Here is a 27,456-nt window from a genome sequence, read left to right as displayed (position 1 = left end):
TTCGGTATAAATAATAACGTTCACCTGTGGTTTAGCAAAAGTTTATATTCGTAACAGTGAAGGAAATTAGTCCAAATAAAGGGCAATTTATGGCCCATTTGCCGGTGTCTATACGTTCCCTAGGCTCGCAGTTTATGACGCAAATGAGCCTTTTTTCGATAAACTGCCTTGCAGACGGAAAGCTTTGACTCATGGCCACAGTGTTCTTTTCCCATCGAGGAACTGGCGCGTGCGTGCGTGCTTGAAGAAGGATGGCGTCACTATCCTATATGTTGCCTGTGAGTTGAAAATAGGCCATTCCGATTTTGATATAATACACATTAACGAGCTTCAATGCTAAGCCTGGTGGCCGGAGATACTTCCGAAAGGAAATTGAATATGGTGCCTTTCAGACTGCTACAGATGGAAGATGATTTTAAATAAAAGCGAAAGTTAAGGCCAATATAAGTATCTTGCTCAATTGAGTTCAATAAAAGAAAGAAAAAGGAGCGTGGGTGTTTCCATTTGACTTAAGGCCAATATAAACACAATGAGGCATTTGTGCCTATGTTATGTAAGAAGAATTGGGAAAGAGCCAGTCTGATAGCGCTCTAACTAAAAGCCCTCATGGCAGATGACGCACACAGCATGACACGTCATGTCACAGCACAGCTAAACTGACAAGGAGGGGAAATGTGCTAATGTCGGATGCACGCAACGACCTTCTTTGAGCACGACAATGCAAAGAAAAGAAGCCTTGCGCAATTACTGCGTTACACCACAATGTCAGCAAATTGTAACACGCAGTGCTGAACAATCACAACCAAAAATAGCCAATTGACATAGGAAATGATGAAGTCCTAAATCCAGGTGTAAAACCCAGAAATAGCACAGAAACTCTGCAGCACCTACAAGCACACCCAAACCATTTGTAAAATGAATAGATACAACCTTCTTCCATAGAACAGAATGGCGGGAAGACAGTGAAGTATCAACTAATGTGGCGGGCATCTATTTGCAATGACGGAGCAAGAAGGAGGGGTGGAGGGGTTTAAGCTGAGTTGAAACCTTGGGTGTCAGTTTCTCTTGTGGACTTTACCTCCGCCGTGAACTGAGCACCTGTTGTGAGCGTATAAATTCTGGATTCAAGGTGGCATCCACATGTGTTGGAAAGTGGGTTACTAGTAGTGGTAAATGTGCATCTACCACTGGCAATAAGGCCACTAACAGCCTAGGGCTCAGAATAGGTCTCAATAAATTATTCCCATGCTCAACCCTTGGTAGCTTGGCTGCGAGCAGTCAGGCTTAAGTTAAGAGACAGGTATTTAAAGCATTTAAAAACACCAATTCAGTGAATAATTAAAATACAGCACACAATAAAAAATGCACACTAATTTATAAAAAATAGGAAATATTTTTTTATTTACAATGACACCAAAATGACAAAAATCCAATGTAGGGAGCCGGAGATATGAATTTTTAAAGATTTAGCATTGTATAGCATCTAGAAACCTATGGCAGCACATGAGTACATTTTATCGTGCTTGACTGGGACAAAGTCAAAGTTTCATGCCAACCACGATGGAGCCCTGCTCGGATAACCCTCACGGTAGGGCTTGGTTGAGATTTTACCTTCTGACTTAGAAACCTTTCTGAAGCTTTTTCTGCTGGTGTTCCTCCATGCTCTTCAACAGTCTGAGTTCAGCTTCTTTCCCGGGAGCTCCCTGTCCAGCTCTGGAAGTCAGACCCCCAGAGCTTTTCATTGGGACAAACTAGCAGGGCAGGCCGCCGTGCGGTTGTAGGTTGTCGGCTTGGCTCTCATAGTTGAGTCGGTCCTCCTCCGGAGCTTTTTCCAAAGTTGCTCCGAACTTATCCAAATTTCTGCAACTTCTTCCTGAAGTTCCTCTGGGGTTCCCAAAGTGTCCAAAACACAATACAAGGGTCTGGAATCTCCAAGATGCTCATTGCAGGTTTGTGACTTCAGTTCCCACAATCCACCTAGACAAAACCCTTACAAATCCACTGGATGCACTCCAGGCTGGGGAATCTTGGTAGTGATGGTCCAGGTGATCTCTGTGAACCTGAAGATTGCAGGGAGTCCACCTTTTTTTTCCTCTTGAAGCAAGGTACATCCAAAGGGCTGTAGTTCCAGATAATGCAGGAGGCACAGCCATTCAGAATCCAGGGCCTGATGGTGCAAATCAGGACTCCAGCTTTGGCAAGGCTTCTTCTTCTCTTGGTTTCAAGCAGCAGATGTGAGATGCTCTGCACCTCTCACATATTTATTCAGTCACCTCTGGGATTAAGCAGGAGAGCACTCCTGTCCAAAGAGGTGCAGGGCAACACCCCAGAGCATGACCACCTCCTCCAAACTGTGGCATAAACTACTCCCAGAAAGCACTATTTCTACAAAATTCAGTACAGCTGAACTTGCAGCAGAGGAGCAAGAACTAGTTAAACCAACCTCAGTATGGCTCAGTTCCATACCTCTCCTACCCCTACCGTCTGCCAGTGCCAGCCTTAAGCCTGCCACCTGGCTGGGTCAGAGGGCTGGGGGTAGATGGACCTGGTATTCTCTGCCTGTCCTAACCCCCTTTGAAACTCCATGGTTTACGACCTCTCCCCCTGCTCTGCCATTTCTGTGAAGCAGAGCTCTCTTACAAGAGATGGCCTCTCACTGGGTGAGCCACTTATCACGTCATCAAAACAGCCTAACTAATCCTCTTCACTCTAACCAATCAGGGGAGACCCGCAGGAAGGCTGAATTTTGGCTTACAGACAAAGAAGTCTTATAACTTCGTATCTGTATATTTCAGGATCAATTCAACAATAGCATATTGTTTGATTTATCAGTACCATTTTCCTAAGTCCTTGAATGATATTTTCATTAATTCCTAGCAATAGTTATTAATTAAGAAACTATTGCTATGTTAACATATGTGGCTGGGGATCTACAATTGAGTAATGAAATGTACAATTTCTCCAATTCCAGGGCATATTAAACATCTTTAATAAGGTCCCTGCTTATAGCTACATGACCTCCCACCCCTGGGACACCTAGGAGAGACTTTAAGGGTCCCGAGTATTCAAAAATAGTGGGAATCCTCACTCCACAGTGGTCCTAGCACAAAAGTAGATTTTGGAAAGCACTTTATAGGTACCTGACTCGGGGTACCTAGGAGTATGTAATACGACACAATATTTCAGTTTATCACCTTTTCAAGTTCTTCCACCAAAACCACCATTTACATTGAAAGGCAGGGCTGCAACATAGGGCTGCTTTTAAAATGACCTCAGCCTCTCAGCAGTGCACACATGCAAGTACTGAAAAGGCCTTTCCGTATTTTATACTGGAGACTTAAAGGTATTTTAACCCCCTCCCTATTAGGTACTAGGGACTTATAGGGTAGAAAATTCCAATTATAAGTGTATTCTAATGTCAAGTGTACCCTTATGCATGTGTGTATTTTTTCAAAATAGCACTGGCACTGGGCCCAGGGGCAGTCAGAGTCAGTTACCACCTGTATCAGTCAGCAGAAAATGGGGTGCCCAGGATGAATTTGCAACAATGTGATATTGGTGGATGGAATGTACCTTGCAAAAGTGCAACTGGGTAATTTCCTTCCAGTATTTAAAAAATCACTATTTGTCAGTCTTTTTGCAATTAGTTTTCAAATTCCTGGCATCTAGTTCAGGCTGCTCATTAACTTTCATTATCTGCCTAAATTGGAGACTAGTAACTTTTGACCTTGCGGTTCCTGATACCTTGTCATCACAAATACTCTGGAACTTTTGCACTGGAAATGAAGACCTATTATCTGGTTGCAGTTCTTCAAAGTAGATGTACTTTCTCCAGATTTGGAATTCTTGTCTCGATTGCGGTGGAGTGCAGGAATTCAGTGTCTGCATATTCGAAATCCATTGGTCTATGAACCGTAATATGTGCAATTTCTCTGCTTGGGACCTGAGCATCACTGAACCGAGTACCTTTTGGTAGGATTATCTGTTTCTCTTGTTTTGAAACATAATGAATGTTGGGACCACCTCCACCATCAAATGTATGATGTTACAATGCATACATTTTCAATGCATTCTTTTACAACGCAGTTTTTACATCGTAACATCCTTTACAACGCATACATTTACATTGCATACCACTACAGTGATTTTTTTTAAACTACACTTACAACGCATTCCATTACATCGCATTAAACCTTTATAACGCATACCATTACAATGCATACCATTACATTGAATTTAGGTAAGTGTTGGATAATGTAGGGGTAAAAATTACTATTCTAACTCCAGGGGGTGCAACAGTAGGGTACGTGTTGGATAGTGTAGGGGTAAAAATTACTATTCTAACTCCAGGGGGTGCAACAGTAGGGTAAGTGTTGGATAGTGTAGGGGTACTATGCGTTGTAATGGTATGCGTTGTAATGACATGCAATGTAATGCCTGCGTTGTAGTGACATGCGATGTAGTGTCATGCGTTGTAGCAACATGCAATGTAATGGATCCGTTGTAGTGACATGCGTTGTAAAGGATGCTGCGATGTAATGCCTGTGGTAAATGTAGTGCAATGTAATGGTTGCGTTGTAAAGGTTGTTTCTCCCACCATCAGGAAACCACAACGGTTTCTCTGGCCAGCATTTAGTTTCCCATCATCTGGTAACATTCATGCACCAAGGAGACTATCTGCCTCACAAGACTAGTTTGAGGAACTAACCATGAGTCACACAGGTTCAGGCTACTTTGTGCTGCTTACATTTATGACTGAATGACTGAACTGTATGGGTTCGCCTTTGCCCACTTCTGTTTTCGTTGTATGTTAAATGGTGTGGATGCATATTCACAGGAACTGCCCGCTGATACCCCTAATATAGTCATTTGCTTAGTCCCAGTTGTCCTGTACGCAGATGACGCAGTGCTATTATCTCGGACCGCAAGCGGTCTCCTGGGATTGATTTAAGGCTTTTCAACATTCATGGTGGACAGGGACTCGCGCCTAAATCTAACAAAAACTTTTATAATGGTTTGTGGCACTTTTAAGATCAAAAAGAGAACCCACTTGATTAAAGGGTTGAAATTACCTGAGGCAGACAGTTTTACATACTTGGGTCTTCATTTCTCCAATACGGTTACATGGAACACCCACATAAAGATTGTGAAAAATCAATTTTTAAGATCCACTGAGGCCATTTTTAGGTTTGCAGCTAAAATTGGTAGTAAACCCATAAATGAAATACTCCAACTTTATAAAAGCAAATGTATTACTGGTATTAACAATGGGGCAGATTTGTGGGGCCTGTCAACATTAGGTCACTACAATCAATGGAGAATAAATTTTTATGTAGACTTTGGGAGTACCCCAATCCACATCGTCCTATGTTGTGCACAACGAGTTAGCAACCCTGTTTATAGCAGATGCCATCTACATCAGTGAACTATTGACATGGCACGGAGTTTAGTCTAAAAGTGGAACTAATTTTACCAGAAAAATTATCAACGACTGTTTGGATTTAGATTCCAGGGATAAAATCCCCTGGTCTACCTTTGTGAATAGCCTCTTAAAGACCAAAGATGCTTAGCTGACCCTGGATGACCCTTCTAGCATCTTAAATTGTGGCAAAACGAACTTCAGAAGCTTCTAATGGGCCTAAGAGAGGCCATAAGGGAAACCAATGAGAGCGAGAAATCACTGTAAGCTGCTATTTAGTGGTCAAGTGCACAACTGTATCCAAGGTTACTTGTAACTAATTTGCAGGATCGGTTTAACTTGACCAGGCTATGGCTATGTACTCTACATTTCATAGTAGTATTTCCCCGAATTGGTGAATGGTCACAGAATCTACCAAAATGCCCTTGTGATGGCCACACTGCACAATCTGCCCAGCACTTTATTCTGTTTTGTACGTTTTATCAAGATATAAAGAAACACTTTATAAAACCTCTATTTATTGTAAATCGACAGTTCTGTTGAAAAGATGTTTTTAATTACTTATGTAATTTAAGTTCAGTGGAAGTCTACTTCAAATTTACTAAATTAACTTGTCTTGCTATAAAGAGAAGGAAAGCACACAACCACCTGTAGAATCTACTTTATGAGATTGAGTAAAAAGTTAAAATTTATGGTGTGCACAGTAATTAAGCTAGGATTCACGATTGACCCTTCACTGATTCCAGTGTCGAATAAAACCTATGAATGTTTCTTTTATTTTATCTGAAATGAATTTATTAGCCTAATTTCTTCCTTTTAATGTGTTAATGAATCTTTAATGGATTGTCGTTTTATCCCAACAAAGATTAATTGACTTGACTTGACTGGCATGTATGACTGTGCAATTTCTGTGCTTGGGACCTGAGCATCACTCTACTGAGTTCCTTTGGGTAGGCTGCTCTGGTAGTCTCTTGTATTGAAACGTAAGGAATGTTGGGACCACCTCCACCATCCGAACACCACAACTGTTTCTCTGGCCAGTGTTTCGTTTCCCCATCGTCTGGTAACATTCATGCTCCAAGACTTGTTTGTGGAACTAACCACGAGTCACATAGGTTCAGGCTGCTTTGTGCTTCTGATATTTATGACTGAATGACTGATCTGTGTAACTAAATGTTTGAGAAAAGTATGGCTGATTAATTTACTAATTGCAGGTGGCTTACCGCTGCTCGCTGAAGGTCTGGGGAGGGCTAAGTAGGTTAGTAATAGCAGGGGCTTTGCTGCTTTTCAGGTGCTCCTGCGCTGGAGGGCTGGAATAATTTTGTGACAGAAAGGGGCCTTGCTATTTTTTTTAGTTGCTCAGCATGTAGGCCATTGTCACCTTGGCCCTGTGTCCTGTGCAAGAACAGTATCCTCCCACTTTCATTCCTTGTCTGTGCAAATGGTGTTTCATGAAAGGGCACGCCCCTTGAATGTGGGCCACGCCCCTTAAATATGGGCCACACCCCTTAAATATGGGCCACACCTCTTGAATGTGGGCCACTTTTTTCGTCAGTGCCCGGGCCGAATTGTGATTCCAATCCGACCCTGGACTGAATGCATAAAGCGTGTGGATGCAATCATATTCACAAGTTGCATGCATTGTTCAGTCTGATCTATCACCTTGTCCAGATACATTTTTTACTGAAGGATTTGTGGATTTCCTGATTCCTGCTGTTAACAGGACTGGGCCATGCAAGGATGGGTAGAAAGAAAATCAGTTATGTTGCTTCCATCAGAACTGTGGCTCACATTATACTTAAACTCCTTAGACGCAGGATTAATGTTTTGCTTCTTGTCTGCAAGTGTGAAGTGAATCAAAATTAAACTGGAATGAGTGTTTGGGTGCCTATTACAACTGTGGAAATTGATCTAGCGACAGCCTCACAGTATTGCAGTTCGTTCACCCTCCATTAGCGTGTCATATCCTTGCACCCGGTTTAGTGCACTACTGGTGCATATATTAAATTTCACTGGCACATCATGAGTCTTTTGACTCATGATAAGGGCAAGGCTGACATTCTCTGATTGTGCAAGGTATGCTATTTTGGTTTCCACCAAAAGGACAGTGTCTTGGTGGCTAAGGAAGCTTTATATGAAGATTTCCAGTCAAATTATCAGGAACTGTTTATGAGGTCTTGAGGAGGCTAGGTTACAGTCACTATATTGGAAAGTAAGTAGCCAAGAGAGCTCTGACAACCTTGATATCCCTCACTGTCTTGATGTTTGCTCAGATTGCTAGCTCATTAAAAGTATTCTCCCAAAACTTTTATTTATAATATTGTGTTTTGACTGCTCATCTTTAATCTGTCTATAACCCCAATCAGGAAAACATGGTCTTCCTGAATGTTGTTGGCATAGAGAAGAATGATGTCACGTATTTTTATATAAATGGTAAGGTTGACAGGACCGTCGTAACTGTGGTAGAGAAAGCATAAAAACTTGAGTTCAGATTTACCAATGCTTTGCGCCAGCACTAGTATGATGCACAGCAACACAAAGTAGCAGCAGAAATTTTCAGGACAAATTAGGTTTTGATCTGGAAAAACGGCCCGTTCCTAGAACCAAATCTGCTTTGTCTCACTTTGGATCAAGGGGTCATTTCTGGGAGAGGATCCCCATAAGCGCTCATAGATTTGGACACAAATCCTAATCTACTAACGTAACCTGACCAAACTTTGTATACAAAACTAATATCAATGAAAACAAGAATGAATAAGAAGAAATGCTTTGATTTCCCCATAAAGTTTGAACACTAAGTTTGGGTTGCAGTTCTCAACACACATCTAACGTGTTTGACCCATTTTTCTTTTCAATATGTACTGGAAATGCGAAGAGTCTTCCCATGCATACCAGCACTGTCACATCTGACATGTTCTGTCCTGCTGCAGAGCAAAGATTGCCACTAATTGCCACTGCGGTTGCCACGTTCAGCCACTCTGCACCCACCCAAAACTGCTGAATCAGCCAAGCTTGACTGAAAGTTTGATCATTTTTTTAGCTGGAAATTTAGCAGCAGTGGGCTACGGGAGTAGCCGGAGTACCAGTTCTGTGCTCTCCTCTGCTCTGGCATCCACCTCCTGAGAGGCTAAGACCAGGCTTCGTATAGCTACATTGCCCTGGGCGAGACGACTGGAGAAGTTGTCGGAAACAAAGGTTGACGGTGAGTCACAGGGTAGGGGTCGAGCCTTGGGCTGGTGGTGGGTCCTGGGTGAAGCAGGGAGTGTTAGGCAGCCCTGGTCCTGGCGCTGTTTAGTGGCCTTGGAATGGTTTTCCAAATACGTAGCTGAGGCGAAACTCTGGAATGATTGGAGCACTTTGAATACTTTGGATACCTATTATTTGCAAACAATAAACCATCCATTTTTAGACGCACAAATCAAATAAGCTTTATTCGGTTCATTTTGTTTAAACCATAAAAGCAGCAAATAAAAAAATAAAAAAATACATACATGTATAATTGACTCAACAGAACATATACAGAATAAAAAGAGTCCAACTATTGAAACAACTAAAAATCAATTTGACAGTGTACGTGCAAAATCAGAAAGGGTAGATGGATTAGTGGGACTAAATACTTTGGAACCCCTTTCACCAAGAATTGTGGTCCAATGTCAATTGCGTTTTGGGAAGATTGAGTCGGGGGCCAGGATAGAAATCATGCAGGTCCCAGATGGAAATGGGGCCATCTCCCTCTTTGGGGAGAGAAAATCGCAAGTAGGGGACAATGTTCACTCTCTTGAATTTAATTAAAACCAAGTCGCCCGGGATGTCTTTGGGTGACGTGCCTAGCCACCCCACCCTCCTAACACTCAAGATTCCACCATCCAGACCAGATGGCAATGGTCTGTTATGTTGTAGTGTGGTAAATAAAATATTACCCTGGCTGAATTTCTAGTCATTAACAATTAGCATGCATCAAGTGAGAGGCAGAGTCCGTGGTATCTGAGTTAAAATGGGCTTTATTCCAATAACTCGAGTCAAAGGGAGAATATGTTCCATCACCACAGAGGTTCAGGAAGAGTCTTCTAACATTTAATAACAAAACATCATATATATACTTTTTACTCCTTGTACATAGGGAGCTCGAGGCAGAGCAAGACAGAAAATGAGATAAGAACATGTGGGTGTGCATGAGGGTGTGTACTTTGATAGGTGATAGGTAGGTGTCATAGGTGGGTGGTACACAGAGGAGGAGTTTGCATGACCAGCTCGAACTGTGCCCTAATTGTGCAACTTTGAGCATGACGTGCAATTGACGTGTAACTGGGTGGAGGCTGACTTTCAACCTAGCAGAGAGATCTTTTATGTCAAGGCGACCAGCACATCTAGTACAACTGATATCTAGAGTCAGCAAGCAAAAGAAGCAAAGGTTGTTCGTCACTAAAAGACAGAGAGGGCATATTTATTCGTTGCATGAGCTTCCTATGGGTGCAAGCACTGTGATTTACTTATATGGAGACAGAATGGCTAGGCCTATCTCCCTCGGACGGGTTCTGTGTACTTTTCCTCACCGGGCAGGCAGATAACTGTTAAGCAAAATATACTGTCTTGGCAACCCTTACTGGGCTTCTTGCGGCTGAGCTAGAAGTATGCGAGGTCAGAGGGACGTAACTGCAGCTTCAGTGTGTCAGGAGTCATGAAAACATTAATTCAGGGACTGGTGGTTCAATCTGAACCACAAAAAGGGTTCAGTACGATATTTATTAGAGGTGTACAATGCAAAATGCAAATACATGGGCCTTATGCTAACTTAACGTTTGGGAGACTTGATGACTGGCATTTCTAATGCAGGACATGATTGCAGGGGCCTAGTGATTCAGGCCACTACGGGAAATATGCATGGGTGACATGCACTGTTGTATAGCTCCTATATATCCTTATATCGTGTTAAGTTAGCATAGGTACATTTGAGATTTAAACGCCATTTTTCCTTTCTTGCAACTTCTGCACACGACCCTTAATTGTTGACTTAGCTTTCAACCTAGTGGTTTGCCGTGGTGTATGTGAGAATAATATGTTATTGCTCTGATATCAGTTTTGTTTAATAAACCATGTCTGCACGGAGAGTGCTGAAGTTTCAGGAGCAACACGATATGGAATTGTTATGAGGTCTGATCTCCACGCCTTCATAGTCATAACACAAGTGCAGCCTTTGCCAACTTGGGCTTGAGGCGGGATTGATATTGCTTTGCACGAGAATTGTTAACACACTTGATGCGGTGCACATGCAGAGAGAGCTGGTGTATGCTGATGTGATTCCTTCATGCTAGGACACTAAGGTATGGGCCCGCCCTAAAACAACCCAAAGAGACCTTCTTAGCTAATAATATAATATATGTGTTAGGGAGGGTGAGATATAAGTGTTGTTAACTCTTATTCATTACAGCATGTTAACATGCTGTCACCATTCGCTTTTTATGTCTTAGTAACTATGCTGATAATTTTGATACTGATAATAAGTATACTTGTATTATCTAAGATACTGCGCCTGAGAAGACGGCATTAGTAAATAAACATTTCAAATGCACATGTGTCTTCTTTACTCCATGTTCTGGTTTGTAATGATAATATAACAAAAGAGAGTTCATGAGTCCCACGTACCCTGAGGTACTGTAAGTTCATGTTCTGGTTTGTCTAAACATTGGGAGTTTGATATGTCCAATGAGACACTGTAGCTAGCTCGGTAAGGGGTGAGTTGGTTGCTAAGGTAAGTTTTGGGACATCCTAATTTGCCGAGGTTCCACTCCTCTGTGCACAGTTCTGTGTGAGTACAGAAACCCTGCAACATGGCGCCCAACGGTTTCGGTGGTCTTATATCATGACACTCGAGTAGTTTATCGTTCATGCCTTAACCCCTTCACATCCGTTTCCGGAAAACGGGGTGTCGGTGAAACCTACCTATTTTTTGAAATAGGTCTTTATTCAAGCTTGATTCTTTCTCAAACGGTTTCTTTGAATTACTACCCAGTTGTGCTACAAAGTATTCTTTGTGTGTTCTTGTTTCCAGTGTTGACATGGCGGCGGTGGCTATTGCGCAGCATAGTCGCGTAGCGGTACGCAACCATCTTCAGACGTACCAAGTCCCAGTAGATGGGATGGCTGTGATTTTCGTGGTATGTGCAGATCCGGCGTTTCCTTACGAGTTGTTTTACTCTTGGGTTACGTTTCCGGCTGTGGACGCTAATTCTGGTTTGTTCCACTCCTACACCGCCTCGGATGTCCCGGCTGAATATACGCCGTACAGGGCATTGGAAATACCTATTGATCATTGGCAGCATCGAGTTTGGTTTGATGGCGCCCTCCCCCACTCTTTGTCCCCTGCGAGGTTAGGTCCACTCTCAATTCCAGGTACAAATTGGCCTGCGTTGGGTGGCTTTACCCCGCACCCGAATCACGGGGCTTGTACCCTGGCAGAAATTCGCAGGCTACATGTAGTTTCCATTTCCGTGATTCGTGCTTTAGTGCAATACATCGGTCGTCATCTTCCTGGTGGTCCCCAGGGGGGTGCGGCCGCTCCCATGGATCGAGGCGGAATGCGACTCAATCCAGTGATGGTTAATTCGGTTTTTGGTGCGCGTCCTGTTGACAACGATGACTTCCCATTCTGGCTAGCAGAGAAGTTTGATCAACTGGAGGTGGTTTTTCCGAATTCTACTCCTGCTGATAAACATAGAATGTTAACGATTACTCTACCAAAGGATATTACTCCTGAACTTGCTGACTGTGAAAGCTGGGGAAAAACTTTTGCGGCAGTTTATACGAGGTGCTTCGGCACCCCGTCTATGAATGCTCTGCCTGAAATAATTAGACGTGTTCAGAATGATCACGGTCCAGAGGCAGCGGTTGAATTGGGTATGCGCCTGTGTGGTTCGTTTGAGATTGTAAGTGATCTCATTCTCTCCAATGTTAAAGGAGATGCAGTTAACTTTCAGGTGTCGAATGCTTTGGCTGCTCTGCCCGATGCCGACAAACCCCGCCAGTTAGCAAAGATTGTGGTGGCCGCTTATAAGACAATTGGCCGCACAAGTAGAGGTCTGAAATATTTTCCAGTGAAGGATAAAAAACAACCTCAGGGACAATCTGCAGTGACAGATGTCCAGCCCAAGTCCAAAAAACAGAATTGGCCTAAAAAACAGACACAGGGGAAGCAGACTAGGCAAACTCTGGATCCTGTTCCTGCAATACAAGCTCCTGCGCCGGCAGACAGAGTTTATGATTTGCGCGATCGCGCGATGATTAAATCACCGGATCGTTTTCAGGGTTCTGATCAACGCTCTCCTCGTTCCTTTCAGGAAACATCGGCCCAGAAGACCGGTGGTGGAGGAGGGGGTGGACGTGGACGTGGTGGCCAGCAAGGACGTGGTCAGTCCCGCCAGACAGACGGCGCAGTGAAGCAGGAGGATTCTACGCCTAAGCGTCCGCAGTTTGCGAAGAAGAAAGTCGCGGCCTTAACAGCGCATAGATATGCCACAGATAGTGAGAACGCGGCTTCGGAATCTGACGTGGGCTCTGACCTTGCTGGACAGCGCGGCGGAGATTACCATAGTCAGAGAGGCGCTCCGTCCACTACTGAGGGTGACAGCGACTGAAGTTTTTGTTGTTATAGAAACAGCCGATACGAGATTGGCTCCCCCTGAAAGACTTTTTGAAATTGTCCTGTTAATTGAAGGTGACATACAGCGTACTGTCAGAGGGGTATTTTGGGAGAACCTTTCGTCTACGTACGACATTTTGCTTTCCGAGGCTGACTGGCCCCCACCTTTTGTGCTCGCAGCGCCGCGAGGGGAGGAGGTAATCCTTCCCAGTTTCGCGCACACTGTCTCAACTGAGCATGCGCAGCATTTTGCAGAAGAGTGGGCTCGTGCTCTAGCACCGGCTCTCTACCGCAACCAATGTGGTTGGGACAAATTGTCCCCATGCCACGAAATTCCTTTGCGGTCTGAGCCGCAGCCTCAGCCTCAATATCCCATACGGCGTGAAGCTAAAGCGGCCGTCGCAGAAATCCTTGAACAATTGGAATATCAGGGAGTTATTGAAACGTGTGTGTCACCAATGAATAATCCCCTTTTTACTGTGACCAAACCTGACGGGTCATATCGTTTGGTATTGGATTACCGGCATTTGAACTCGCATTGCCGTAACTGTGCAGTACAGAATACTCACGGCTCTGCCCTAGTGGATAGTCTAGTGCGTAAGCGTTTCAAGACAACGCTTGACATTTCCAATGGTTTTTATGCCCACAGACTGGATGGCTTTAGCTCCCAATGGACAAGTTTTACGTCCGCTGGTGTGCAAAAATGCTTCCGGTGACTCCCAATGGGCTACAAAAATAGTCCTGGGGTCTTCACCTCCAGAATAGTCACACTATTGGAGGGAATCGATCCGGATGCATGTTCTTATGTGGATGATATTTATCTCACAGACGACGAAATTTGGATGCATCTGTGTCGAGTGAATTCCATAATTTGTACCTTTGCAGACATGGGTTACAAATTTAATTTTGCAAAATCGCACATTGCAGAACACACAGTGTTGTTTTTGGGCTATGAGCTCAACAATGAAGGTAGAGGTTTGGCTCCTCACTTCTTAGAGAAGTGCGCACAATTGCGCGCTCCAACAACACTGAAAAAATTACAATCTTTACTGGGCTTTTTGAATTTCGGCAGAACTTACATTCCGGAATATGCCCAGCGTATCAAGCCTTTGTATGCTTTGATACAACCAACTTTCTCAAAATCATGCTGGCTGCCTGAGCATTCAGCCATTTTGCAATCCTTGCAGGCTGATCTGCTCGCTTCTAAATATTTACTGACTCGTGATAACCACACCAACCTGGTAATAAGAATAATTCCTGGGACGGTGGGTTTCACATACCTCACTTTTAATGAAGGTGACACAGTACCTATTGCTTACAAGTCACACTTGTACACTTCGGCTGAGATGCGGTTTCCCACAGTGGAAAAGGTTTTAACTGCTGTACAGATGGCTATTCTAAAGGAACGAGCACTGTCTCAGGGGAAACGCATGCTAGTGGTAACACCCTGTCCTCACTTGGAGGCAGTCACGAAAGCCAGTGTACCGAATTCAAAGGCTTTGCACCCTCGGTGGATTCAGTGGGCAGCGTCATTGTCATCCACGGATGTCATGTTTATTTTTGACGCTTCCTTACGGTCGCAGGAGTACTTGCAGTATGAATTCGTTCATCCTGCTCCTCTGGCTATGCGACCTTTGGAGGACTTCCATTGCATCATTTACACTGATGGGTCGGCGCAGGTTGCGCATGGCTCTAAACATGCCTACGTTTCCGCATGCGCCATTGTGGTCGGTGCTATGTTGAATGATGAGTTCGTTTCCAGGGAAGTGCACACGTTGCCCCTGGGCGATTGCACCGCACAATTGGCAGAGCTTCGTGCTCTCTTACTAGCTTTGGAGTACGCAGATCCAAGTGTTACTACTCTAATTGTAAGTGATTCTTACTACTGTGTCCAGTCTTACAATGAAAACTTGTTCTTTTGGATTCAAAATGATTTTCATGATTCCAAGGGTAGCACAATAAAACATAAAATGATCTGGGTTCGTGTGGCAGAGCTTAAGGCTATGTTGCCACTCGTTTATGTGATTCATACTCTCGGTCATCAGCGCGTAGGAGTTCACGCTGTTGGCAACTCGCTTGCTGATGAAGCAGCGAAATCAGCAGTATCTACATACTTAGTTGCAGCAGTTACTAGGTCTAAAACCAAGATTAATAGCGACATCTTGGCAGCGATTGCTGCCTCTGAGAAGGGAAGTAAACATCCTGCGGGATTCCCTTCGAAGTATAAATACCACTTAAGTCCCGAAAAGGTTCCTTTTGTGACAATTCCTGATGTTGGGGAACGGCTGATTCCCAACTCGGATCGCAGAACAGACTTGATTACAGCGGCTCATGAAGGTGTGGCGTCTGCGCATGCGGGCGTCTCAGCCACTGTAACGCAACTACAACAACGTTTCTGGTGGCGGGGACTGTACAAACAGACGCGTGATTATGTCCTTCTTTGTGACATATGCCAGCAGATTAAACCTTCAACTGCTACGCGTCCGCCACAGACTCAGTTGTACATTTCTAATAAACCACTAGGCTGTGTTTATTTAGACCACTGCGGTCCTTTTTCATCTGATACTGCGTATAAGTACATCTTAGTAGCAGTTGACTCATGCACACGCTTTGTGTGGGTATGGCCACATCGCAGCGCTGATTCACGGACTGTCATTAGAGATTTGCGTATCTTTATAGGGATTTTTGCCTGTGGTACCTTCCATTCGGATCAGGGTCCGGCTTTCGCCTCTAAGGCGTATAAGGATGCCATGATTTCGATGGGGGTCCAAGTCAAGTTTTCGTCACCCTACAGACCTGAGGGTAATAGTGTAGTTGAACGAATGAACCGTGATTTAAAGCAATCTTTGACAGCCCGAGTTATAGGCACTGGCAGAAACTGGCTGGCTCACCTCTATGGCGTGCAGCGTGCTCTTAATAATCTCCCTAGAAGGTCTCTGGGTGGGCGGACCCCATACGAAATGCTCTTTGGCATCAAGATGTACGTCCCTGACCTTGACGGTCTAGACTCTGTGGTTCGCGCCACTTCCTTTGACGCAGATGAACATTGCAATGTTTTACAGAATCTACAAAAGACCAGAGACGGTCTTGCAAAGGAACATTTGCCCTCCACTTCGGATGATGCGTTGCAGATCCCGGTAGTTGGCTGGCTACCCCAAGTTGGAGAACTGGTTCGAGAGAAGATCGACAACAAGAAAGAGTTTGGTCCCTCCTATCGAGCTCCAGTCCCAGTGCTTGGAGTGAAGGGCACAAGAACAGTCATTTTACCACCACTTCCAGGTCGTAAGGAAAACAGGTTTATTTCTATTGACAATGTCAAGATACACAGAGTGGCCGATTCTTCTTAGCATGACACCGGCTGTTTCCTGTCCTTCCATTGTGAGAAATTCAATTATGCCCACTGCCTCTAATATTGAACCTGAAGTGGCCATCGAATTACCTGCTGTTTCCAGTCCATTATTAAATAATTTGCCCGGAACTAACATGGATGAGACAGACTATACATACCCCACTGATTTGTCCATGCCTGACCTGCAAGCTCGTTTAGCCACGGAATCCAGATTTTCATTTGACTCTGCTTCCCTTGCCTCGAAAAAACCCTCTCAAATTGCGGTATATGCTAGCCTGTTTAAAAAACATTTTTTGATTCCTCCTTGGATATACATTTGGCTGGTCCTTTTTTCGGTTTACCTTTTTATGTCAATTGGTTTTGTGTTTTATTTTTTTCGGATTATGAATGGACACTATGTCGAGGAGAGAACTTGCATTACTCATTTAAATGGAACATTGGCCCCACTTTCCTCTTCACATTCTACACACAGATTAAAAAGAGACTTGACTTTGGTTAACATCACAGCATGGCCTGTTCTGGATGGAATCGCGTGGGATGCAGTTCGTTTTCAGATTCATGGCCCAACGGAAGTCGTTAATGTTCCTAATGTACTAAGAGTTAATATGGGGGATGTGGTGAAACAAAACATTCGTTCTGATGATTGGGATGTTAATGCTGTGGAAAGTTTGTTTTCTGATTTGAAATACTATGCTGCTTTTGATGCTGAGGATTTATATTTAGAATCTGCTAATTATGGTGAATTGTTCTGTTACCAACATTATGGCAATCACTTCTTACACAAAACATCTTCCCGAAGGGAGGCTGTTAATTTTACTCAGTGGGAACATTGCCCAGCTCCTACACAAGGGAGTTCAGAAACGTTTCTTAAAAAGTATACTTATTTCACTGACTTTAACCAGTCCAATCCCGAGTCCTTTTATTTTAAATTTCACAAACAGCCACTGTCCAAGGTTAGACTTACCGATACAAAATTGTTGTACTCGAAGGCCTTCCTAGATCAATTAGTTACTGGGGGCTATGAGTTATGGAAGGAAACAATAGACCTTAAATCAGTTTGGGGTTCAAGGGCCTGGCAGGTACAAGGCACTGAGGCTTTGCACCGTGCATGTCTCATCCCAAATCATATGTTGTTTTTAAATGAAACCATTTCCCAGACCACATGCTTTGGATTGGCTACATCTAAAAGGTTAAACACCCCGTCTTTCCCGGAGTTGGAGGAATATGAGAATTGGAGTAATTTTACTCAATTGTCCATTAAAGATATACAGGCTCTGCTTCTTAATTCCTCCTTTAACATTTCCAGTATGAATCCCAGGGGTTGGCTGCTTTGGCACCGTAGTGCTGATTCTTGCCAAAAAAGATTTTTGAATATATCTGACGGTTTTAAGACTGTTAGATCTGATCCCCGGTTTGATTTGAGTCATACTGTCACCTCTTACTCTGTGGGCAAGTTGTGTCAAGCTTGGCTGAAACATTCAACTTTACCTGCGGTTAAGTATCACCTTTCCAAACTGAATGCAGACGTGGATTTGAATGATTTCATTAAAGGCCCAGCTAGTGGCAGGTCGAAAAGGTGGTTATATGGGGTTTACAATGAAATTTGGAAACTCTCACAGATTGAGGCCGCTTCACGCCTTAGGGCTATTGATCAGGCGAATCTTGAGAAAGTGCTTGCAGTTGTTGACAATAGCATTAACGTGCTTTCCTCTAGAATTTACACATTAGATAATATTGTGTCGTCTGTTGTTGATATTGTGCATGATGAAGTGTCAGTATTATACCATGGTCAAAATCAATTACGGTCAATCATGCAGTTTGCATGGACACTACAGACTCTGAAAATGGGTAAAGTTCCCTGGGGATACATGAACGTTTCCTCTTTATTTTCCCCGTTTAATTTGACAGACAAACAACGCTTGCTTTCAATGCGTGATGCTTCCTTTTCTATGCTCCATATTGAAAGATTGGAGTCTTTACCTTTTTCTGTGGCAGAAGCCACTACTGCTACGTGGCTTATCCACGGTTTAATAACACTGCCTTTTGCTTTATATAAGTTTTCAAATTGTATGGAATATGTGCCAATAGGTCGTTTTGAACCCTTAGGTAGCGGTTTTCTTCATGAGGTCTGGTCACTCCCATACACATACAGATGTTTCAAGGATGAACAAGAAGTTTATCTAACAGGGGATGAGTGTACTGAGACGCCAGATCATTCTTTAATGTGCAGACACATACAGTTACACGGTTCATGTAACAAGGACCGACCGAATATGGCTTGCGTTTTACAGGGAACGCCAGTTCCTGCTATCATCCCCACGTTTAAATTGTTAGAGAATGGTAGTTATTTAATGCTCAATAATGAAAACTGTTGTGGTTTAATTAAAGGTATAGCTTTCATAGTAACGGTTAGTGAGCGAGTTATTTGCTGCAGAAATGTTCTTTATCCTCCCACACGTGAACATAGGGAGTCTTCCATTTGGCCACAGATACCGACCTTGGGAGCAGAATTCAGCGGCATGGCTAGAATAAGAGCTCTATTGTCCCAGAAAGAGGTGGCCTTGAGCTCGGCCCGTGAAACTTTCGTGCTTCACATTGCTAACACCCGTACGGAGGTTCAGGCTCTTTTAAATACTGATTTGCCTTTGCATTTCGGAGCCATGGTCCGTTCTATCTTTAACGCATCCTCCACAACGGGCCTAGCACATTTTTTTAAAGTTGTTAGCGGTGGTCTCGTGACTTCCTTTGAGAAGATTTTTGGAGTCATCCCTGCCTTCTTCCATTCTATTTTTTCATCCTTATTTGGAGGGTTCCCGTTTTTACTTGCATTAGCGGCTGGCGCATTGGTGGTTTTCTGCCTTTTTAAATATGGATGCCCTTCCTGTGCAAGACCACGCTCACCTGCTACTGACGCGGTTTCGCAACCGCATGCTTGATTATTATGGCACACTGCCGTTGGCGACTCTAAGCACGGCGTTTGGATTATCTTTTCGGTTCTCCTATTTCACCTGTGTCCAGCCTGTATTTCGCTGCCTGACCTGTGATTTCCTTTGGGCCATTGATTTGTGTCTCTGCGGACCAATATCTTCTGACGTCGATTTTGATCAACTGATGAGTCCTATCATTGCTCACGAGTTGGTTTGTTCTGACGAAAGGATTATGGCCTTGGCGGTGGCACATGGACTAATGGATCCCTGGGATGTGTTGTCGGCAGCGCGAAATTTCTTGGAACAAAGTTTTCTTGAAAACCCACCGAGCTGTCCTCTGATGGTTATAGAGGATCCGGTGCTGGAAGATCACGTATGTTCCTTTCATCTTTTAAATTGGATGGCTGAACTGTTTTCGGATGAGGACAGTGACTTCCTCCTGGAGGCTGTTGCGGCTTACTTTTCATATACAGTCTTATCATAGACACTGCCTCAAATTGACATGCTGATTGATAGCATTTCCTTGATTTTATTGACTTTTGGTCAAGACATTTTATTTTTGCTTGCCTATTGGCTTGAGCCACATTATACTTGTGGGCTATTTTTTAGCATTAGTTTTTATAATTGAATTTTTATTCATGCTCGTTTAAAATTGGATTCTGCTCTCATGTGATGGCACTTCTGTTATCTTATTTAGTCCGTTCTCGGATCATGGGGGGGTGTTGTATAGCTCCTATATATCCTTATATCGTGTTAAGTTAGCATAGGTACATTTGAGATTTAAACGCCATTTTTCCTTTCTTGCAACTTCTGCACACGACCCTTAATTGTTGACTTAGCTTTCAACCTAGTGGTTTGCCGTGGTGTATGTGAGAATAATATGTTATTGCTCTGATATCAGTTTTGTTTAATAAACCATGTCTGCACGGAGAGTGCTGAAGTTTCAGGAGCAACACGATATGGAATTGTTATGAGGTCTGATCTCCACGCCTTCATAGTCATAACACAAGTGCAGCCTTTGCCAACTTGGGCTTGAGGCGGGATTGATATTGCTTTGCACGAGAATTGTTAACACACTTGATGCGGTGCACATGCAGAGAGAGCTGGTGTATGCTGATGTGATTCCTTCATGCTAGGACACTAAGGTATGGGCCCGCCCTAAAACAACCCAAAGAGACCTTCTTAGCTAATAATATAATATATGTGTTAGGGAGGGTGAGATATAAGTGTTGTTAACTCTTATTCATTACAGCATGTTAACATGCTGTCACCATTCGCTTTTTATGTCTTAGTAACTATGCTGATAATTTTGATACTGATAATAAGTATACTTGTATTATCTAAGATACTGCGCCTGAGAAGACGGCATTAGTAAATAAACATTTCAAATGCACATGTGTCTTCTTTACTCCATGTTCTGGTTTGTAATGATAATATAACAAAAGAGTGTTCATGAGTCCCACGTACCCTGAGGTACTGTAAGTTCATGTTCTGGTTTGTCTAAACATTGGGAGTTTGATATGTCCAATGAGACACTGTAGCTAGCTCGGTAAGGGGTGAGTTGGTTGCTAAGGTAAGTTTTGGGACATCCTAATTTGCCGAGGTTCCACTCCTCTGTGCACAGTTCTGTGTGAGTACAGAAACCCTGCAACAGCACATGACATGTAACATAGGGTATATGTAGTGGACATATTTGGTCATATTTGGTCAGGCAAAATATCATTTTCCTCATTCCCTCCTTGTTCCCTACATAACCCTTTAGGATACATCTATATTCATGAGACCGTATAGTTCATCATACAGAATCATTTGTTCATCTTTAACTCTTTGTTTACGTGGATGGGGAATACAGGCAGTAGCACACAGGCTGCAAATCGCCGGGCCGCACTGCAGACAGAGACAGCAACCAAATACCATAAGTAGGGCCGTAGACGTAGAGGCCCTTTACACTAATATTCCGCAACAGGCTACGCTAGAAGCCGTGGAGTCCACCTTGAGGTTGGAGGAATGGTCCTCCCCTACCCCCATAACCTTCATCATGGAACTAGCCCATATAGCCCTCACAGAGAACTTTTTCAAGTATGAGTCACAACTCTACCATCAGATCTGTGGGACATCTATGGGTTCTACCTTCGCGCCGAGCCTGGCGTGTATCTATATGGCGACCTTTGAGAAGAACCACATTTACCCACCCGAACAGAATCCGTTTCGTGAACACCTCACCTTGTGGCGTCGTTACATCGACGACATTTTAATATTCTGGAAAGGTGACCGGACTGCCTGTGAGGCATTTTGCATATGGATCAACCAACAAGATCCCTTTCTAAAGTTTACAGGCACTATTTCTGAGAGGTCTGTGCCATTTCTAGACCTGACTATTAAGCTGGATCCTACAGAAATCTCCACTACTCTCTTCAAAAAAGAGACTGACCGGAACAGCCTTCTGCTATACAACAGCCACCACACCAGATCTTTGAGGGACAATCTGCCATTCGGGCAATTTTTGAGACTACGCAGAAATTGCACGTCTACGGGTGACTACAAGCAAGAGGCGAGGATTCTTCAGCATAAGCTCCAGGACAGGGGGTACCCGACACAACTCCTTAAAAAATCAACTAAGAGGGCGCTCAACAACAACAGAGACTCACTGTTGGAAACTCACCCCAAGGAAAAGGAGGACTTGATTACTTGTGTTACAGCTTACACAAGGAACTCCACGTTCATAAAGAAGACGGTGAACTCCCATTGGGGGATCCTAAATACGGCGGGTCTGGATATACCACGTCCTCGCTTCGCCTTCAAAAGGACAGCCAATCTTAGAGACACTCTGATTCACACTCGCCCCAAAAAGTCCAGTACACGTCCGTTGAAGACCTTATGGGATCTGCCCCCAGTCACGGGCCACCACCGCTGTGGGTCTTGTGTGGTCTGCCCCCAGACTATCCAGGGCAAAACTCTACAACTCCCCAATAACTTCGTGTGGCACCGCAATAAACATACTAACTGTAATAGTGCAAAATGCATCTATCTGCTTATGTGTCCTTGCAATCTAATCTACATCGGGATGACGATGCGTGCCGTAAAACTACGCATCATGGAGCACTACAGTAACATCCGCTGTAAGAAGACTCACACAAAGCTGTATGAACACTGCAAACAACAAGAGCATTTGGCTCAACAGATACAATGGACTGTCATTGAATGCCACCCCTCTATCAACCAAAAGGCACTATATAGGATGGAACAGCGGTGGGTGCACCGCCTTCAGGTGGATAACCAGGGGCTCAATGACTTTATTCCTTGGAATATGCTGGCCAGATAGAATAGGCTTAGTCTGTCCCCCTACTAAGGATCTAATTGACCATACTAATTGGGTACCCCAAGTACACCCCATCCCTAGTAGGTACTGCATCTTCGCAAAAGGCGAGCCACCACTCTAAGATGGCGCTCCATTTTAGACGCTCTTTAGCAGCGCTTCCTGCCCGTCTTTACTTTCCTCATGACGCTCGCCTGGATTGCTTAGCAACGCATCCCGGGCACGCCTCCACCACCAACCCTCGCGGCTATCTGTTCTTAAACCTGGCAGCGACAAACCGATCCACCGGCTGTCCTGCGATTTCGCCGTCGGGGGAAGGGTAGGTGCCTACAAGTGTAGCGACCCGAGCAATTGAGGTAAGATGGGGACTCAGGGACCGCCAGGGGTGTTTGCAGTAAATTCATGCCCAACAATTGGGGTCCGTGTCGGATCCATTCCACAGAGATGCCATTGTTCACGGTCAGCGCAATACACCGTGTTCACTTTCCCCATTAGGAAACGCCTTCCTGCTCAGGCTCCCCAGGGACAGACCGTGGGGCCCCTCCACCAGGGCTGACGGGTAAGGAAATTTCGAGCGTCTCCTCCACTAAGGTGCACTCGAAACTTAGTTTTCCCGTTTTAGCGTCCTTTGGCTCGTTTTTGATTCTGTGATACTCAGTGCACTATCTGTTTCTAAGTAATACACTACCACAGGTTACCATATCGAATGGATAATATGACATGGAGTGTAAAAGTCGTTATATCTCGAACAGAGATTTTCTTGTCAGTGATGCATTACAGTGTACATCACCCTGCTTTTAACTAATTCTCACTCCCTCTCTCTCATTCACGAAGTCACCAGTACATGTGTGTGCACGCCACTGAATTATGCATGTACACATCATGAATCATGTTGATTGACTACAGTATGTTTCTACATGTACAGTTCCCACTAAATGCTTTTAGGTTTGACTATACCTATTTCTCTCCTAACATCTAGGGTGGGAATTCCTGCAGGATCTCCACCTGCATTGTAATACAGGTTGTATTAGAATTTTCTTTCAACCAAGTTGATATTCCCCACGTGCTGATGAGCATCTAATGGTCCTGACGAATTACCTTTATGGTAAGAAACATGTTGACCACACCTGAGGTGAGGGTTGAACGAGGGCAATGTACCTAACTCCTTTGTGCCTCGCTACCCCTCCCTTTACCTTTTTAACTAGGCAGTGAGCCATCTCATTAAAGTGTTCTCAATGGACTCTACTGACCTATTTTAAAACTTTTCACTCACGCTCACTTTTGCACTTTTCAGGTCCCTCACACACATACATCTATTGGCCAGGAATAAAAGAACTCCACCAAAGAGTAGCACCACGTGCTACCCGGCAGGCATTGCACCGCCAGCCCGCCGCTGGAGCAGGAGGCCAATGATGACACGATACAACCATGAGGGAAGATGGCAACCGCTGTCCGGCCTTGTAATTGTGTGAGGCATCCTTAATTCCGTCAAAGGGTTTCACTGATTCCCTGACACACTATCCATTCTTCTTGAGAGAGTAATTTAATCCATCCTTTGGGGAACTTTGTACACATTCTTGTTATCCACTTGTAGGACACGTACACTGGACCCCGGTAAACATTGTCCTTGGTTGTCCCTCTTTATTGATAACCATTCCTAGGAAGGACATAACTTTCCATCCCCATGCAGATATTACACCCCAGAACCAACTGGACCAAGTCCATGTGCCTGGATCTTGATGTATGGCATTAGCAATCTTGTGGAGTCTTGTTATAGCTTCGTACACAGATGGTGCATTATCTGGGATGAAAACGCAACAACTAGATCGGATGACTCTACAGGCTCCGCCCCTATCCGCCAAGATGACGTCTAGAACGAGGCGGTTTTGAAGAACGACAAGTCTAATAGCAGACTGTTCCTGGGTTAAGTTCGCCAGGGCAGATGCAGTTACATTTACAACTGTTTCAAGAGTCCTTGTTAACCTGCGTATCAGTTTACTGTTTTGGATGGGACCTATGAAGAAAAAGAATCCTCTGTTGAAATCTGTATATTGCTCCCATGCTGTTTCAGTCTGATCGATACCTGCAGAATCTGTCTCTCTCTTTTGTCTAACATGTTCTAGTCGTGAATCTCTATGATAATTTGATGGGGCTAGAAAAACGGGTGGCAATAAGAATGCTATATAACAAGTCCCACCCCAGTCTAAGGGCAGATGTACATAGGCTGTCTGACCACAAATGAAATAGGTATGGCGTGATGTTTTGAAAGAAGAAAGTCCGTTATCATCAAACTCTACTACAGTGTTACACTCGCTGTGTCCCATATGTACTGAGCCTTTCTTACTAACACATAAATCACCTTTTGCTGGCAGGACTGATATAAACGGTGGACCTGTATTTTGCTTGGGCTGAACATTTAACATTATAAAATTAACAGATGCATTTCCCAGTTCGTACTCTTCATTCTCTAAATCGGATCCCTTTCTTTGGGGGAATCCGTCTTTGTCTGGAAAGCATGCTTCATTCATTACTTTATTCAGGTTTCCATATATCCAGCCACCTGGATAAGCTATGTACTTTCTATCTATTGAGGTCATTAGAGCAAACTATGCTCCACACGAACCATTGTGTGAGAACGGTAAAGGGTAGAATGGCAGAACTCCCTTCGTCTCTTGATAAGGTGGCAGTTGGCCACATACCCAGCAATCGGTCGCATTGCTGGTCTGATGAGAATGGTGTAACATTCGAATAAATGTATTGTTACGTAGTGCAAGTCGATATGACAGTTCATGGGGAGGCAGGTCACTAAATGTGTGCTCTGCGGTGCTGTTACTGGAAGAGTGTATATGTGAGGAAATGGGAAAGAAAACATGTAGCAATAAACTGACACCAATTATAACAATGCACAGAATGAAAAGAACGATTAAGGTAACTATACATCTACTGCGTAATCTCTTGCAGTATTTTTCCTTCTTATCTCTCTTCCTACTATTCTCGTTTTTACTATTCTTGTTTGTGATCTTATGCATGTCAGAATCGAGTCTAACCGATTCACCACCGGGTGGGCTTAAACAATTAAACTACGTCTGACTTACTAGATCTTACTCTAGACCTATACTCTTGCTGAGGGGTATTTTCTAGCAAAGGTCAGTGTTCTTTTTTTTTTTTTAAGTTTCGAAATTCCAAAGTTCCAAATAGTGATGAAGGTGAGTTCGGCCTTTACGTCCTTCCACCAACTTCGGCGTCTTCCAACGTGGCTCAAGGGGACTTGAACGATCAAAGATCCGGACACAAGTATAGAATCCTCTGGTGCTATGGCATGTTCCTTGACCTGGGTGTCAGGTGTCAGGGAAGGCGGCAGCAACCTGTGAATGAAAAGAGAGTAGTGCAGACATCAAGGAAGCCAGGTAATCTGTCAGCATGTTACTGTCAACATCAGTTAGTTTTCTTTGGCATAGGCGTACCCCACATATATACTCCATAAGGAGATAGGCCTGTTCTGGAATGAGCTACCATACGCATGTAAAAGAGGGCGACCGGCAAGGCCACCATCCAATCCACGCCTTTTTCTGTACAGATCTCAGCAACTTTTGTCTTAATTGTCTGGTTTGTCTTTCTACAAGGCCTGCGGCTTCTGGGTGTCTGACACAATGGAATTTCCTCGAAGGGACACTTGTTTCATTAATTCAGAGGAGAATGGCTGATCGTTATCTGAATAGATCACATGAGGTGATTCATAGCTGGGGAAGTACTGCGCACTAATTGTCTGGCTGTTGTAACAGCAGTATAATCTTGAAGGCCTCGGAAACTTGACTTGACTACGCTTGCGCCTTGGAACAGGTGGACCTCTGGAGACCTCGGACCTTGCTCTCTCACGGGCTGGGCCTCTGGTTGAGACGATCCGCTTTCCTCACCGCCTGACATGGATGCCTGGTCGCAGTCCGTCCTCCTCCGTGGGCCTGAGGGAGTGGCAGGAAGACCTGCTGGTGCGCTTTGAAGTCCGTCACGGCTGTAGAAGGGGGCAAAGACTAGACCCACAACTCCGGCGAGTGGGGAAAGGGATATGTCCCTGTTCGGGCGCCAAATTATGTGGTAAATAAAATATTACCCTGGCTGAATTTCTAGTCATTAACAATTAGCATGCATCAAGTGAGAGGCAGAGTCCGTGGTATCTGAGTTAAAATGGAGATGGTTTTGTGTAACAAGTCTTGGTGAGTTTCCAATTTACTCTGCCTGGGTGCTGGGACCCCGGAGAGAACAGCCACATAGGGGGCGGCTTCCGGTGGTAAATTAATCCGGAGTGCGGTCCTGGGAACTCTAGGAGGTACAGGTACAGAGTTAAGGGTAATACTCCGGCTTCTTGGATTGGGTATCGGCATTAAAGGTTCAAGAGTTTGCGTTTTCGTACTTGTCATACATGTCATGGGCTTAAGCTTTTCATTTTTACTGGGGAAGATGGGGTGGGTGGGTGTAGCATTATTTTCGGTTGGGGTGTAGGTCCTTAATACTGTGTTTTCGATAATGGTCAGCCTGTCTCCCAGGGCGTCGATTTTTGTGACCAAGGGTGTTAAAGCAGATACTAAAAGTTGCTCTATCTGTGCCAGTAAGGTCAAATGAAGTGGTGATACAAAGTCTGGTATTATGTTCATGGTCTCAAGCGGCAAATTTAAAGGTAGATTGAAAGGAGATGATGAATGGCTTGTGCACGTTAATTTAGCGTTAGGTGATTTCCCAGTATCATTGTCTTTTTTCGCGTCAGGATCTCTACTCACTATGGGGGGGGTAGACACATCCTGGGCGTAGTTCGTA

The sequence above is a fragment of the Lissotriton helveticus genome, chromosome 4_1 (assembly GCF_964261635.1).
Source record: "Lissotriton helveticus chromosome 4_1, aLisHel1.1, whole genome shotgun sequence".
NCBI lineage: Eukaryota > Metazoa > Chordata > Amphibia > Caudata > Salamandridae > Lissotriton > Lissotriton helveticus.
This window is presented reverse-complemented; position numbering follows the sequence as displayed.